Source organism: Hemiscyllium ocellatum, chromosome 17 (assembly GCF_020745735.1).
Source record: "Hemiscyllium ocellatum isolate sHemOce1 chromosome 17, sHemOce1.pat.X.cur, whole genome shotgun sequence".
NCBI classification, from domain to species: domain Eukaryota; kingdom Metazoa; phylum Chordata; class Chondrichthyes; order Orectolobiformes; family Hemiscylliidae; genus Hemiscyllium; species Hemiscyllium ocellatum.
Window position 1 is genome coordinate 69,071,534 of NC_083417.1, and position 16,632 is coordinate 69,088,165.

At 42.0% G+C, this 16,632-nt stretch overlaps 2 protein-coding genes across 3 annotated transcripts in view; one reads left to right on the forward strand and one right to left on the reverse strand.

Moving 5' to 3' along the window:
• LOC132824028 (L-fucose kinase) overlaps positions 1-11,175 on the reverse strand; it is a 363,536-nt gene extending 352,361 nt beyond the window's left edge. For both annotated transcript variants that reach the window (XM_060838278.1, XM_060838277.1), the window contains exon 1: positions 11,101-11,175. The gene's annotated coding sequence lies outside the window, so the exon portion shown is untranslated. The remainder of the gene's footprint in view (positions 1-11,100) is intronic.
• Positions 11,176-11,928: 753 nt separating this feature from the next.
• st3gal2 (ST3 beta-galactoside alpha-2,3-sialyltransferase 2) overlaps positions 11,929-16,632 on the forward strand; it is a 352,750-nt gene continuing 348,046 nt past the window's right edge. Inside the window, exon 1 of the mRNA XM_060838280.1 lies at positions 11,929-12,191. The gene's annotated coding sequence lies outside the window, so the exon portion shown is untranslated. The remainder of the gene's footprint in view (positions 12,192-16,632) is intronic.

Sequence of the window (16,632 nt, forward strand, 5' to 3'; positions counted from 1 at the left end):
TGGATATCTGCAATGAGAATGGTACCATTTACAACAGAGTAAATGGAAATACAAAAATAACATTTCTCCTTCAGATCTGGAGAAGCAGTTTAAGGTCCAACAAGAAAAGTAAGAATTTCAAGAAATTGAATCAGGATAGAGACTGGGTAAATGAGTGTGCAAGAACATAACAGATCAAATATAATATTATCTACTTAGGAATGCAAAATAGAAAAGCAGAAATCTTATTAAAATTGTCATGGACTTACAAACATTGCTATGCAGAGGGACATGATGTCCTGACACATGAATCACAGAAATTCAACATGCAGGTATGGAAATTAAAAAGTACAAAATGGAAATATTAGCCTTTGTTAGTCAAAGAATTAAATTGGCCGCCTCACATAAGAAAGGGTATACTTCTCTTATTAGGTTAAATTCTGGAGTAAGGAGAGTGCCAAGAAAGGAAGCAATATATATCCCTTTATATCTTAGGTTTAAGAAGAACAAGAGAGGATCTCACTGTTGACAGAGTAGACAGAGGGAGGTATTTCTGCTGATTAGGGAATCTGGAAACAAAAGGACAGATTCAGAATAAAAGGTTGACATGAGGAGACAATTCGTTACTTGAGGGTTATTAATAGAATCCCAGTGTGGAAACAGACCCTTTGGCCCAGCAAGTCCACATCAACCCTCCGAAGAGTATCCTACCCAGACCCATTCCCCTACTACTTTACATCTACCCCTGACAAATGCACCTAACCTACATATCCCTGAACACTATGGGCAATTTAGCACAGCTAATTCACATAACCTGCATATATTTGGATTGGGGGAGTAAACTGGAGCACCTGGAGGAAATCCACGCAGACGCAGGGAGTGTGTGCAAATTCCACACAGACAGTCTCCTGAGGCTAAAATCAAACCTGGGTTCCTGGTGCTGTGAGGCAACAGTGCTAACCACTGAGCCACAATGCTGCCCCTAATGGATCTTTGGAAACCTCTGTTCCAGACTGCTGGAGATCGTTGATGGTGGAGTATAACCATTGAAAAAGATTGAATGATGTTTAGAGAAATAGATTGAAGAAGGTGGGGATAGTACAGTAAGGCACAGTTTAACTAGCAACTTGGCCATGATGAACTGAATGGTGAAGCAAACTCAGAGGGCCAAATGGTCTATTTCTGAGCTTATTGTTATGTAATTTATGAACAGTAAAGGAAAAGGATGATCAGAAAATGTGAAGATCCTGACATCTACAAAAGGAACTCACTCCTAGTTCAAGCCACAAATAAGGTGAAAATGTATCAATTGCCATTCATGTCACTGTTTAAATTAAGATAATTCACCATGCCATGTAATGCTATAGAGTCATACAGCATGGAAACAGACTCTTTGATCCAACTCAATTATGCTGATGAGGTTTCACAAATTAAGCTGTATTTGCCTTTATTTGGCCCATATCTCTCTAAACTTTTCTTATTTATGTACCTGTACATATAAACTATACAGAATCACCCCTCAACCTCTAACGCTCCAGGATATAAAGGCCAAGCCTATTCAGCCTCTCCCTTTAACTCAAAGTCCCTCCCTGTCCTGGTACCATCCTTATAAATCTTTTCTGTACCCATTCCAATTTAATAATATACTACTTATAGCAGGGTGATGAAGAGTGGAGGAGTCAATTACTCGGGGACACAGGTTCAGTCGTAGTGGCAACGGGGGGGGGGGGGGGGGGGGTGATCGGTGGGGGTGGTGGAGAGGAGGTTGTTTCAAATAAGCATGCAAAAGAAGTCTTTCACACAAAAGGGTGGTGAGTGCCTGGAGCGTGCTGCCAGACGTGGTGGTGGAAGCACACAATAGCAGTATTCAAGAACCACTTGGTCAAATACTTAAATTGAAAGGAATAGAGGGATATGGATCATAAAACAGAAGACACTTTTATGGAAGGGCAAAATGTGTCAGCACAGACTTCGAGGGCCAAAGGGCCTGTTCCTGTACTGTATTGTCCTTTGTTCTTTTCTGTCTAGAATTGTACACAATTCTGCAAAAGTAGTGTCATCAACATCCTGTACAGCTGCAACATGACCTCCCACCTCCTATACTCAATGCTCTGTTCAAAGTTTGTGCGAAGATTTGTAGCTCGGGTGCTTGTTGTAGTGGTCCTGTTCGCCGAGCTGGAAGTTTTTGTTGCAAACATTTCGTCCCCTGGCTAGGAGACATCATCAGTGCTCTGGAGCCTCCTGCGAAGTGCTTCTTTGATGTTTCTTCCAGCATTTATAGTGGTCTGTCCTTGCCACTTCTGGGTGTCAGTTTCAGCTGTCCGCTGTAGTGATTGGTATACATGAACAATCCGCATACATGAACACCAACTAGCCACGAAACGACACGACCAGCTATCCCTAGTAGCCACACACTCAGACAACAAGCAACATGAATTCGACTGGGAAAACACTACTATCATAGGGCAAGCCAGACAGAGAACAGCCAGGGAATTCCTAGAGGCATGGCATTCATCCACAAACTCCATCAACAGACACATCGACCTGGACCCAATATACCAATCACTACAGCGGACAGCTGAAACTGACACCCGGAAGCGGCAAGGACAGACCACCATAAATGCCAGAAGCGCTTCGCAGGAGGCTCCAGAGCACTGATGATGTCTCCTAGCCAGGGGACGAAACGTTTGCAACAAAAACTTCCAGCTCGGCGAACAGAACCACTACATCAATGCTCTGACATCAAAGTGATCACTCATTAACTTTCAATGAAGTTAGTAAATGTTAATCTGATATATTCAGTTACATATTGTAAATTCCAGAACTTCTTTTAAGTACTCACAGATCAACTTGACTCTTCTGGCTCCCAGTCATAAACAACATTGTCCCCCACATTAGGAAGATAAGTATAACAGACAAGCAACTGAGCAAGTCCAACTATAACTCAAGACTGTTTATTCACCTCATAAAGCAGAATATCTTCCCTTGTAGCACTTGAGGACCTTTGACAGGACGAAGCATCACCTGGCTTTGATCTCCAACAGCAACAGTCCTTATTAAACTGTTCCTGGACCAGGCAAGGCCTCTGAGCAGCCACCCAACATGAGTGGGGTTGCCAAGACTATGTGGCTGCAACTGTGGTGTAGTCCAAATAACGATTCGCGATGTTGAGAAGTGTCTGCTGACTAAATTTAAGGTGTGCCTGAAGAACTCCATCTAGCTACTGACCGGCAGTGGCTGGTCAATTCTGTGTCTTATGATCTTATTCTCCATAACCACCTAATGAAGGAGGAGCCCTGCGAAAGGCAGTGCTTCCAAATTGGATGATAACCTGGTGTTGTGTGATTTTTAACTTTGTCCACCCCAGTCCAACACCGATTCCTCCACATCATGACATGGATAGAGGACTGGTTGACAGACAGGAAAAAGGGAATAAAAGTTAGGCAATGACAAATGGGGTACTGTAGACAGGCAGTGACTAGTGGAGTACTGCAGGATCAGTGTTAGGCCTCAAATAATTAATATATATATTCATGATTTAGATGAGGGAACTTAACGTAATATCTCCAAGCTTGCCGACGACACAAAGCTAGGTGGGAAAGTGAATTGTGAGGAAGATGCAGAGATGCTTCAATGAGATTTGGACAAAGTTAGGAGAGTGGGTAACTGCATGAAGTATAATACGCATAAGAGAGAGATTCTCCTCTTTGGTAGCAAAATCAGGAATGCAGATTATCTGAATGGTGATAGATTGGAAAAGGGGAAGGTGCAATGAGACTTGGGTGCTCTGGTACAAGAGTCACTCAAGGTAAGTATGCAAGTGCAGCAGGCAGTGAAGCCAAATAGTGTGTTGGTCTTCATAATGAGATGATTTACACACAGGAGCAGGGATTCTTGCAGCAAGTATAAGAGGATTTGATGAGATCACATCTGGATATTATGAGCAATTCTGGTCTCCCTATCAGAGATAATGTTTGGGCTATGATGGAGTGCAACAAAGATTTACCAGGCCAGTTCCTGGGATGGCAGGGCTGACATTAGAAGACGAACTGGAGTTTAGAAGAATAATTTTTTTTTTGGTAGGAGGGTCTCATAGAAACCTATAAAATCCAATAGACCGAGAGAGGATAAATGCAGGAAGGATGTCCCCAATAACCTCAAACTGTACTTTCAGGGTTTGTAGTCTCAGGATATGGGGTAGTCCATTGAGGACTGTGATGAAGAGAAATTCCTTCACCCAGAGATTGGTGAGTCTGTCGAATTCTCGGTCTTAGAAAGTGGTTGAAGCCAAAACATTAAATACTTTCTAGGAGTGACACATAAAAACAGAAACTGCTGGAAAATCTCAGCAGGTCTGACAGCATCTGTGGAGAGAAATCAGAGTTAGTGTTTCAGATCCAGTGGCCCTTCTTCAGAAATCAACAGGAGACTGATTTGGATGATCAGCCATGGTCATGTTAAATGGCAGAGCAGGCTCACGGCCTTATTTTCTATGTTTCTATCCTTACTCTTTGCACATAGTATAAAGAATTTTTTTCCTAGCAAGGAGAAGTAAATTATGACACTGTTTAACTGAGAGATGATAGTATTAGAAACACTGAAGGTTCCAATATCAGCATCAAGCACCACACTGTCAGGAATATTACACTTTGATGTAGTCTAAAGCTGTATCTGCTCTGTGCCAGCTATTGCCTCAGAGGAGCATTGACTATTGCAGTTCTACAAAATTTCCATTTCACACAGCAGCAATCTTCTGAATGAGACCACCAATTTAATTGTGAACACTGTACTGTAGATTAAGAACTGAATTCATGCAGTATGGCCACTAAAATGCCTTTCTCAAGAGGCTTAACTTCATAGCAGATTACAAAATTTCAATGACTTTAGAAAAAATATTGAATTGAGAAATAATCAAGCCATAGATAATTAAAAGTTCATTAACTACTAATCAGTTTTTAAAAATATTTCACAGAATAAGAGTTCTGCTTCATGGCCAGCCTTTTTTGCCCATTCCAACATGCCCTTGAATTAAATGGCTGGCTAGACTATTTGGGCACCTTACAGCCTTCAGGACTAAACATTGAACTTAACAATTTCAAATCATGAACCACCTTGTCTATTAACTATCCCCCACTACCCCACATCCTGTAATGAAATGTAATGTTTTAGTACAGCCAATTCATTTTCAACTACTCATCGTCTCTATTATTGCTTATCCAGCTTCTCTATTTCCCTGCATTTCTATCAACAATCCCTTAATCTACCTACTCCTTTCCACCCCACCTCCCCCACTCCATCTATCCACTCACTCCTTACCCCACTCCAATTATGTTTAAGAATGACTAAGAAACCATTGTTTTCATCATTAAAAACACATCACGGTACACTAACGTCCTTTAAAAGGTAATATTTTACCCTTAGCTGGTCAAGCCTACTGATGATTCCAGACCCACAGCAGTGTGGTTCACTCTCAACTGCTCTAGCAAGCACTCAGATTAAGGGGTAATTAGGGACAGGCAACAAATGTTGTACCATTGTCCCCATGAAGTAATATTTTTAATTCTTGCTCACATTCCACTGTATTACCGAAGGAATGCTACATTGTTGTAGGTACTGCTTTTTGGATGAAATCTTAAAGCCAGACCCTGTCTGCCCTCTCACGTGGATATTCACAATCTATGAGACTGTCTTGCAAATATTTATCTCCAGTGACCTAGTCAATATTTATCCCTCAAATCAGCAATATAAACAGATTGCTGTATCTGGTTATTATTACATTTCAGTTAAGAGGTTTCACGATGATAAAAAGGTTTGGGAGTTTCTGATGTTATGAAAGGAGCTATATAAATACATGTCTTTCTTTAAATGGGCATTTGGGAATATCATTGTTAAGTCTGATACTTCCTTACCAAATCAACAGTGTGATCGCCAAACTGTTGTTGGACTTTATAAATAAGTTCCAAACAGGGTAGTTTCCAACATAACATTCATTTCATGCATTCAGCAACAAAATGCCAGAAATGCGTTGATTGTGTTCAATGGTAGCATTTCAGGAATAATTCTTGCACAACTAAAACTGATCATTGATTAACAGACAGCAACAATCAACATACAATTGTTAAGGGTTTAGTACTGGTCCAAGAGCAGTAGTTGGATTCTTTATTCAATCTCAGTCCTATCACTGGGACCCTGTATCCAAACGTATTGATGACCTTTTCCCTTGGGATTTTCACACTCTTCTGTTGATAACAGATAACGTCTGGAAATGGTCCCTGAAACATTGCCCCTTTAGACAACAGTCTCAAATTTTTCACCTTGCTTGAAGATACATTGGTCAGTGACTTGACTCAAAACATTAACTTTGCTTTCTCTTCACAGACGCTGCCAGATCTGCTGAGTTTCCTCAAACAATGTGTTTCAGATCTCCAGCTTTGCAGCTCTTTGATTTATTTTACCTGTAGAAAACAACGCTTTGGAATCTACATTATAGGAGAGATGTGATTGCACTGGAGAGGTGCAAAGATCCAGTAGAATGTTGCCAAGGCTGAAGAGTTTGAAGAAGAGAGATTGGATAATAGCTATTGATTCCCCCAGGGCTGACCTTTACTCGTTCCTCTGACTGTCCAATTGTTGTTCTCGCTCTCTGGGCTTCACCTTGGCCTACTGTTTACCTCCACCACCTCCCCCCCCACCCAACTCCCCCGCTGATCTTCAGCATGTAAACCAACCTTTTCCTAGTTAAAAATCACACAATACCAGATCTCCAAATCATAACCTTTCCCTAGTTACAATCAGTTCTGAAGGGAGGGGCACTGGACCCAAAATGTTAACTCTGCTTTCTCTCCAAGGATGTTGCCAAACCTGCTGAGTTTTTCCAGCATGAACAGTTCTTTTTTAAAAAGAGTGTTTAACTCTCAGTCACACCTTGAAGAATTTCTACTCCCTCTGACAGGATTGCAATATTAATTTTTTTTTCTTGTTCACGTTTATTACTTTAATTCTGGTGTTTGATAAAATATTTGCCAGAACCCACTTCCACAGCTACATGGGAGTCACTGAGGGATGCATTCAGCTCAGACTTATCCCAAGTGGATTCCAATTTAAATTTCATCCTTTGTATTTTGAATTCACTCTGTACATCAGAGATACCTATGATTCAATGTTCCTCAAACAGCTGTTCTCACCACATCCCGAGATCCCCACTCAGTGCAATGTGTTGACATATACAAACTCTCAACCTCTATCAGCTTACGCTGGTTTGGAGCTGCCCTGCCTCCCAGTTTCACTTCATCCTCTGGCTCATTCGATATTCTAATAAACTTTTTCTTTTCCTTTCAGGCATTAAGGAAAATAAGATACAAGAACTTAGAGATACCCACACCCTTCTGGAACTTCCCTCCCCTCCCTTATCCCAACTCTGTTGTATATTTACTATCTCTTCTGACCTTGTGCTCTTACATGCTGAATGTTATTGTTCTGAATGAATTTCAGACAAGACATGACGGTGAACTCTTCTTCTGTCACCTTCACCTCTGTGCCTATTTCTTTAAGTAAAAGATCTGTCCCTGTCCTAGAAGCCCCTTCACTCACCTTCAACACTCTCCCTCTACCTGAAGAAGGGTCGCTGAACCCAAAATGCTTCTCTCCACAGATGCTGCCTGACCTGCTGAGTTTTCTTAGCAATTTCTGTTTTTTGTTTCCGATTTCCCATATCCACAGATTTTTTTTTTTGGATAGGCTGGGGTTGTTTTCCTTGGAACAGAGGAGACTGAGGAGGGGCAACGAGATTGAAATGTGAAAGGAATAGGTTGGTACACAGGAAGAATTAATCCCTTTATGAAGGGATCAACAATCAGGGACATATATTTAAGAAAAGGGGCAGAAGGGTTAGAGGGGATGAAAGGAAAAACATTTTCATCCTAAGTGTGATGGGAATCTGGAATTCGCTTCCTATCAAGGCGATAGATGCAGAAGCCCTCGTAACATCATCTAAGAAGTATTTAGGTGTACGCTTTGCAATGCCAAGCCACAAGTCTCAGAAAATAGCAATAGAGTAGTAGAGTCATAAAGTTGTACAGCACAGAAACAAATCGTTTGATCCAACTCAACCATGCCAACCAGATACCCTAAATAAATCTAATCCCATTTGTAAGCATTTAGCCCATATCTGACTGAATCCTTCCTATTCATATACCCAGCTAAAAAATGTGTTGCTGGAAAAGCACAGCAGGTCAGGCAGCATCCATGGAGCAAGAGAATAGATGTTTCAGGCATAAGCCCTTCTTCAGGAATGAGGAAGGTTTGCCAAGCAGGCTAAGATAAAAGGTAGAGAGGAGGGACTTGGAGGAGGGGCGTTGGGAATGCGATAGGTAGAAGGAGGTTAAGGTGAGGGTGATAGGCCGGAGAGGGGGTGGGGGCAGAGAGGTCGGAGAGAAGATTGCAGGTCAAGAAGGCGGTACTGAGTCCAAGGGTTGGGATTGAGATAAGGTGGAGGGAGGGGAAATGAAGAAGCTGGAGAAATCTGCATTCAACCCTCGTGGTTGGAGGGTTCCTAGGCGGAAGATGAGGTGGTCTTCCTCCAGGCGTTGTGTTGCCATGGTCTGGCGATGAAGGAGGCCAAGGACCTGCATGTCCTTGGCGGAGTGGGAGGGGGAGTTAAAGTGTTCAGCCACGGGGCGGTTGGGTTGGTTAGTGCCAGAGGTGTTCTCTGAAACGTTCCCTAAGTAGGCGGCCTGTCTCCCCAATGTAGAGGAGGCCACATCGGCTGCAGCGGATGCAGTAAATGATGTGTGTGGAGGTGCAGGTGAATGTGTGATGGATCCTTATGGAAGGATCCCTTGGAGCCTTGGAGGGAAGTGAAGGGGGAGGTGTGGGCACAAGTTTTGCATTTCTTGTGGTTGCAGGGGAAGGTGCCGGGAGTGGAGGTTGGGTTGGTGGGGGGGTGTGGACCTGACGAGGAAGTCGCAGAGGGAGATTGGTCTTTCTGGAATGGTGATAGGGGAAGGGAGGGAAATATATCTTTGGTGGTGGGGTCTGTTTGGAGATGGCGGAAATGACGGAGGATGATATGATGTATCTGGAGGTTGGTGGAGCGGTGAGTGAGGACCAGTGCGGTTCTGTCCTGGTGGCGATTGAAATGGTTCAAGGGCGGAGGATAGGGAAGTGGAGGAGATGCGGTGGAGGGCATCGTCAACCACGTCTGAGGGGAAACTGCGGTCTTTGAAGAAGGAGGCCATCTGGGTTGTTCGGTATTGGAATTGATCCTCCTGGGAGCAGATGCGGTAGAGGTGAAGGAATTGGAAATATGGGATGGCGTTTTTACAGGGGACAGGGTGGGAGGATGTGTAATCTAGGTAGCTGTGGGAGTTGGTTGGTTTAAAGTAAATGTCCGTGTTGAGTCGGTTGCCTGAGATCGAAATGGAGAGGTCTAGGAAGGGGAGGGAGGAGCCTGAGACGGTCCAGGTAAATTTGAGGTCAAGGTGGAAAGTGTCAGTAAAGTGGATGAACTGTTCAACCTCCTCGTGGGAGCACGTGGTAGTGCCGATACAGTCATCGATGTAACAGAGGAAAAGGTGGGGGGGAGGATGCCAGTGTAGCTGCGGAAGATGGACTGTTCCACATATCCGAGGAAGAGGCAGGCATAGCTGGGGCCCATGCAGATGCCCATGGCTACTCCTTTGGTTGCAGGAAGTGGGAGGATTGGAAAGAGAAGTTGAACGCCAATGCTCCCACTTCCTCCAAACCAAAGGAGTAGTTATGGGCAACCGCATGCAGGTCCTTGGCCTCCTCAATCGCCAGACCATGGCAACATGACACCTGGAGGAAGAGCATCTCATCTTCTGCCTAGGAGATTTCTCCAGCTTCCTCATTTCCCCTCCCCCCACCTTATCAGTCCCAACCCTCGGACTCAGCACCGCCTTCTTGACCTGCAATCTTCTTCCCGACCTCTCTGCCCCCACCCTCTCTCCGGCCTATCACCCTCACCTTAACCTCCTTCCACCTATCGCATTCCCAACGCCCCTCCCCCAAGTCTCTCCTCTCTACCTTTTTATCTTAGCCTGCTGGACACACTTTCCTCATTCCTGAAGAAGGGCTTATGCCCAAAATGTCGATTTTCCTGCTCCTTGGATGGTGCCTGACCTGCTGCGCTTTTCCAGCAACACATTTTTCAGCTCTGATCTCCAGCATCTGCAGTCCTCACTTTCTCCTATTCATATACCCATCAAAATACCTTTTAAATGGTGTAATTGTATCAGTCTCACCAGTTCCTCTAGCAACTCATTTCATACATGCACCACCTCCTGCTTGAAAAAGCTACCCCTTAGGTCCTTGTTAAATCTTCCCCCCCTCTCACCTTAAACCTATGTCCTCTAGTTTTGGACTCCCCTACCCAGGGAAAAGAACTTGACTATTCACCCTATCCATGCTCTTCAAAATTTTACAAACCTCTACAATGTCACCCCTCAGCTCAGACACTCCAGGGAAAATGGCCCCAGCCTATTCAGCCTCTCCCTTTAGCACAAACCTTCCAACACTGGCAAATACCCTGTAATTTTTTTTCTACACCCATTCAAGTTGCACAATATCTTTCCTATAGCTCAGAAACCAGAATTGAATGTGGTATTCTAAAAGTGGCTTTATCAATTTCCTGTACAGCCTCCCAACATGACCTCCCAACTCCTATACTCAATGCAATTTGCCATTATTTTTGAACAGCACAGATTCGTTGAATCTAATAGCCTTTTTCTGTGTTGTAGTCCTCCATGAGATCTCCCACGAAAACATTGCATAACATGAAGGTACTTGAATTACTCAATACTTGGCGACTGTCTGACAGACTCATCAATCAATAAGGTGTGGGCATTTTCTTAACTTGGTTACTTTGACCTTGGGACGATATGCATTTTATTAACCAATAAATGTTAGTTCTTTTAATAGTCACCTCTAACTACTTCCAGAAATGAGTACACGTTGTCCCTAAGAAACACACAGCTGTTACAGTCAATATGGGTTGTCTATCGGGGGAGTTTTAAGTCATCTCTTATGAAACGACGGGTTAATTTAAAACCACATTAAGGGCTTTCCCCATTCCGCCGAAAATTACAATCATTCTGACCTTACCTGCCGCACGCTATACTGTAAATGCACCAGACGCGCATTAGTTCCTCTCCCTCAACACAACATTGACCTTTCACCCTTCCCAAATAACGCTTGCGCAGTTGCCCACAGAGCAGAACCGGTCGTTAGTGGAGAGTAATGCGCATGTGTAGGATGCATTCTGCTAGGATCAGGCACAGGCGGAAGGTGGGCAGTGCGCAATCGCAGTGCTCTCGTGTGCGATCTGGGAGATGATTTGTAACCGTTGAGTGGCTCGAGCTTCTTATGGGAGCTGCTTCAACTCACTGTCCTGATGAGGGACAACACCTTGAACCGTTTATTTCTTTATAGATATATTTCAAGCTTCTTCAACAATAAATAAAAACTTGCCTCCTCTTCCACGCAACATAAAAAGGAGAATAAAAGCTTAGGGTGTCTGAAATTAACGCAGTTTCTAAGAGACCTCGGGGGGTCCTTGTTTGTATTTTTCTGAGGTAAAATGTGCTTGTCCACTGTCTGTTTCGGAGCAAAGCTACAAAACAACAAGAGGTCGTTACGTTTTTTTCTCACAAAAAGGGCAGAAAATCTACAAAAGAAAGAGAATCAGTTCGGTATAGAGATAAACGTAGACGACGCTGCGCGTGCTCTGACGTGCTAGGTCCACTGGGAGTTGTAGTTCCTGTGAGCGGGAGTCCAGGGAGGGAAGTGGGGGTGACGGCAGGTGGGAACTACATGTTCCAGTGGCCTCTGCGGCGCATCCAAACTGCTGTGTGGATGTGTGTGGTGTTAGTCCCCCTCTGCGCTGGTGATGATGATGATGATGATAGGGGTTGTGGTTCAGGGGGTAGTAGAGACAAACCATTGCAAGAGAGAGATATTCAGCTTCATCACCGCCAGGGAGCTAGCTGCAAGGGAATCAGAGAGGGAACGAAGGCGTAATCCTCCTCGCGCCCCCAATCATGGAACCTTATAACCATCCTCACCACTACTAACAGCAGAGAGTATAAAAAGGGTCAGCCTGCAGAAATCACAGAGCCCAGCTGCAAACAACACCACAACCCTCCAATCAGTGACACATTGCACATTTGGCTTTGTTACTGAAACACTGCTGAAGGGTAAGTGCTTATGAGCGGGCGCAGTTATAAAAACTGTAGAGTTTCTGTCCCGTGCCTTAGCGTCAAGATCTTGCTGCATTCAGCGGGTTGCAGTTTCTGATGAAATGAGCATTTTGTTAATAGTTTATTCTGCTGATACAAATCTGGATTTCATTTACTGGATGTTTTACAGAGGGTCCAGATTTGTGTGCTGCTATACGGTAAATGTTCAACTTTAGCCCTTTATACTGTCGTATAAGATTTTCTCTCCGTGAGGTTTGTTGCAGACCACGTGCAGGATAAAACGGTATTAAAATAAATTCCGAGCAGCATCAACTTTCTCCCACTCATCTTCTGTGAATTAAAGCAAGTTAAATATTTGGACCTTTTTCTTTTTGGTATCAGCTGAGTTTATACTTCCATAATTTCATGCGTACAAAGGAAAATATAAACCACTCTTTCTTTACATATATATTACAAATTTTTAAGCGTTTTCTGTAACGTCGAGTGCTGCCCCGCAACGGCGTTAAACATGTAACAAACTAAAAGTCAGAACATTTACAGACTTCAGATGTTGGAATCTTGGGCTTGCGGGTGCGATATATATATACGCGTTTTGCAGATCATTTTTATACGGTGTCGAATTTTCTGTGAATGTACTGTATAATTACATTAACGATCGAGATTTTCTAATTTAAAAGTTCAGAAAGGAACAAAATCTTAGGCGGGCATTTCATTTTATAATTTTTTTGTTATTAAGGGAAATAGCCGTAGTATCTCCCAGCAAAGGATAATTATTAACTTTATATTCCAACAAAGTTGCGGTTAATCGTAACCGTTATTTTAGGATAATTACATCGATTTTTTTTCATGTGATTTTCTGTAAAAGCTACCGTGAAAATATTCTTATGACTTAAAAACAACAAAATGATCTGGACAATAAATGCAAGATCAGTAACAGATGGCATTTAATACACTAAAATGATGGACAAAGGAAACAAAAATTGATGAAGTTAAATAGCCATGAATGGTGTTGAACTATCTCAGGGTGAAGTTGCATCCGAAAGATTTGCAAGATTCAACTTCTGACGTGTACCAAGTGCAAAACGCATAAAATGAATTCTGTAATCAAAACTGTACAGGAAGTCATGAAATAATGTTCCTTTATTAACCCTAATAATACAAATTAGGAGCATCATAATATCAGAAATAGCATACGCAGTATTTAGGTAGATAATTACTCAAATGTCTATCCAAGGTTACAGAGGGTGTTCAAGTATAATACAGTATCATAGGCTCAAAAATTGGCACACAGTCAGCTAGATTCATTGAGATCATGTTTTGTATATACCTGACTAGTTGTACATTTGTAAAGCCAGTACTTTGGATATATTAAAAGCTTATAATTAAGGCTACCATTCTTTCTTCCTTTTATTTATTCTTCTGAGATATCATTCTGGTGAATAAAAACTGAAAGAGCTGTGAATGTTGGAAAACAGAAACAAAAATAGAAATTGATAGAAAAGCTCTAGAAGGGGTTCTGAGAAAAGGTCACTGGACTGAAAGCGTTGACTGATTTCTCTGCACAGATGTTGCCAGACCTGCTGAGCTTTTTTCAACAATTTCTGTTTTTGTTTCGTTTTGGTGAAACCTTAACTGGCGTTATAGTTCTGACTTATATTTTCGTGTTCTTTGAACTAAATTTATTTCTGTTTTTAGAAACTGGACTGTTAGTGCTGTGATTAGCATAATATATTATGTGATGGAGACTGTGAGATTTTTATACCATATCATTTCTTTTAAGTTTTGGATTTTGAATTGATGACATCTTTTTCTGTGTTAAAGTTAGCGATAAAACCACCGTGTCTGGAGTTGTGATTGCTTTTGACAGCAACTTGAGGTAGCTTTTAGACCAAACGGGCTTTGTTTTTGTAAGGAGTATTTTCAGCTGAGGAAGGCAAATAATTGTGTATCAGGGTTTCTGTTTGAGAATTCTGGAATGTTTTTAAGCTTCAGAGAGATACCCATAGCTTGTGGGTGGAGGGGAGTTTTTTTTGTTTTTGCGTTGGGGCATTTCTACAAGATGAAGTTTGAAATGTAAGACAGTGCTCTTGAGAAAGGGTGAAAGATGTTTAGATGAAATTTTGAAGAGGTTTTGGAGCTGAGAATATTTTAAGCTCTGGTGCAATAAAACTTTCAGAAAAACGGTATCGGTTTTTACAGACAGGAGGTTTAAGACAGTTAATTGAATATACTGAGGTGTTTAAAAAAAAAGGTTCTCTGGTGAGTATTGTCCAAAGGGTGCTTTTGGATGCTATGAAGGAATATTTTAAGATAGATTTACTGCATATTTCAAAATTTTCAACATGTATATTAGTTTTATCTATTCTATTTTATCTTCAATTTATTTGCAAAATAAACTTTAGTTTTATGGTTCGCACACACTGTAGCAGATTTAGTTCAAATGTTCTGGTGGCAGACTACCTTGTTAAAACTAAAGCAAAACAAAATATGATGTACCAAGACACACAAGGATGACTTTCCAATTATAACATCAACTGGGACCATAACAACTGAAAGAACTAAATGCATTGCTAGTGAAGTTCTCAACTTCTTCGAACTTGTGTAACTTGCTATCAATCGGTCAAAATCCTTCTATGTTTTCTCAACTTTAATGGTGTTTGTCTCTTCGGTGAAAATCATCATCTTTTAAACCTTTCCTTCTCAATTAAAACTGTTTTCCTGATATGTATATACATCTGGTTGAAGTGGAAGGAATCCTGTGGATTCCAGTTTGAGTCTTGTTCACGGTGCTTTTATTCTCAGCCCACCTCCTTCCCCCAAAGCAGAGTTCCCTCTTGTCTTCACTCTGTGCTCCACCAGCCTGCGCATTCACCACATCATTTATGTTGCAGTATTTGTATAACATGACCCCCTCCAAGCACACCTCCCCCTCTCCTTTCTGTTTCTGGATTCACTGCATGCACATACATTCACTCCCTCCAAAACAGACTATGTATAAAGATTCACTGCCAACATTCATCAAGACTTCTTCAACAGCAGTAAATTTATAATCCCAAAATACTCCTTTGTAGCATCCAGAAGCACCATTTGGACAGTACTCATCAGGGAAAGATGTTTACTTGGAACACCTCAATATCCTTAATTTAACTGTGTCTTAAGCTCCCTGTCTCTAAAAATTGACAGCCTTTTCCTGAAAGTTTTATTACACCAGAGCTGAAAATACTGTCAGCTTCAAAAACCTCTTCAAGGTTTTATCCAAATATCTTTCACCCTTTCTCAAGAGCATTGTGTTTTATGTTTCGAACTTCATCCTGTAGAACTGCCCCCACTGCAAAAACAAAACAAAACTTTCCTCCATCCACAAGCTAAGTGTATCTCCCCGAAGCTTAAAAACCCATGATCACCACCATCTAGAAAGACAAGGTCAGCAGATACATGGGAACACTCCTGCAAGTTCTCCTCCAAGCCGTTCACCATTCCTGACTTGGAAATGTATCACCAATCCTTCATTATCACTGGATCAAAATCATGGAACTCCCTCCTTTACCATGTAGTGAGTCTACCTACACCAAACAGACAGCAACATTTCAAGGAGGCAACTTACCACCACCTTTTCAGAGGCAACAATAGATGGCAGTAAATGCTGGCTGGCCAGTAATGCCACATCGATGAATGAATTTTAAGATTTAAGCTTTTTTTAAAAATTCATTCAATGGATGTGAGTACCATCCGCTAGCATTTAGAGCACTTTTCAGAAGTTTTAAGAGCCAACCACATTGCTTGGTCTGTGTCCTTCACACAAAGATGGCAGATTTTCTTCCCTAAAGAACTTGGCAAACCAGATGGGTTTTAATGTCAATTAATAAGGGTTACACACTTGCCATTTGAGTTTCAAACCTTTATCACCAGAATGTTAGCCTTGGACTTCTGGATTACTAGCCCAGTTACATTAGCAATCGGCTACTGTATCCTCTATCATCGAAGCCCCTTTATGTACCCAAAATTCAAAACCTTAGCTGTTTGACAAATCTACAGTGTTCAACTTGAGTTATACCTCCCCACTCATTCACATTGGCAATATCGAGCCCCTGCAACCTCCTCACCTTCCACAGGCTCGCTCAGGAGTGACTCATGTGCCATGTGTCGAAGGTTATATTGTCCTTGGTTTTTTTCAAAAGGGGTTATAAAAGGCAGAGGTTCCTGTTTGTCTGGGATTTGTCTACTTTGATTATGGCTAACATATACTGTCTAAGGTGACAATCAAGGAAAAGGGCTTTTTAAAGTATTTTAAAAAAACCCTTGTACAATGAAAGGGAAGTGGCCAGTTCTCCCAGTTCAGGGATTTTTCTAGTTTGGTTGTTTTTAGCTGGGGACCTAAAGAAACAGCTGGTGGAGTGGAAAGAGTTTCTATTCAGCAATTGATCCCTAGCTGATTCTC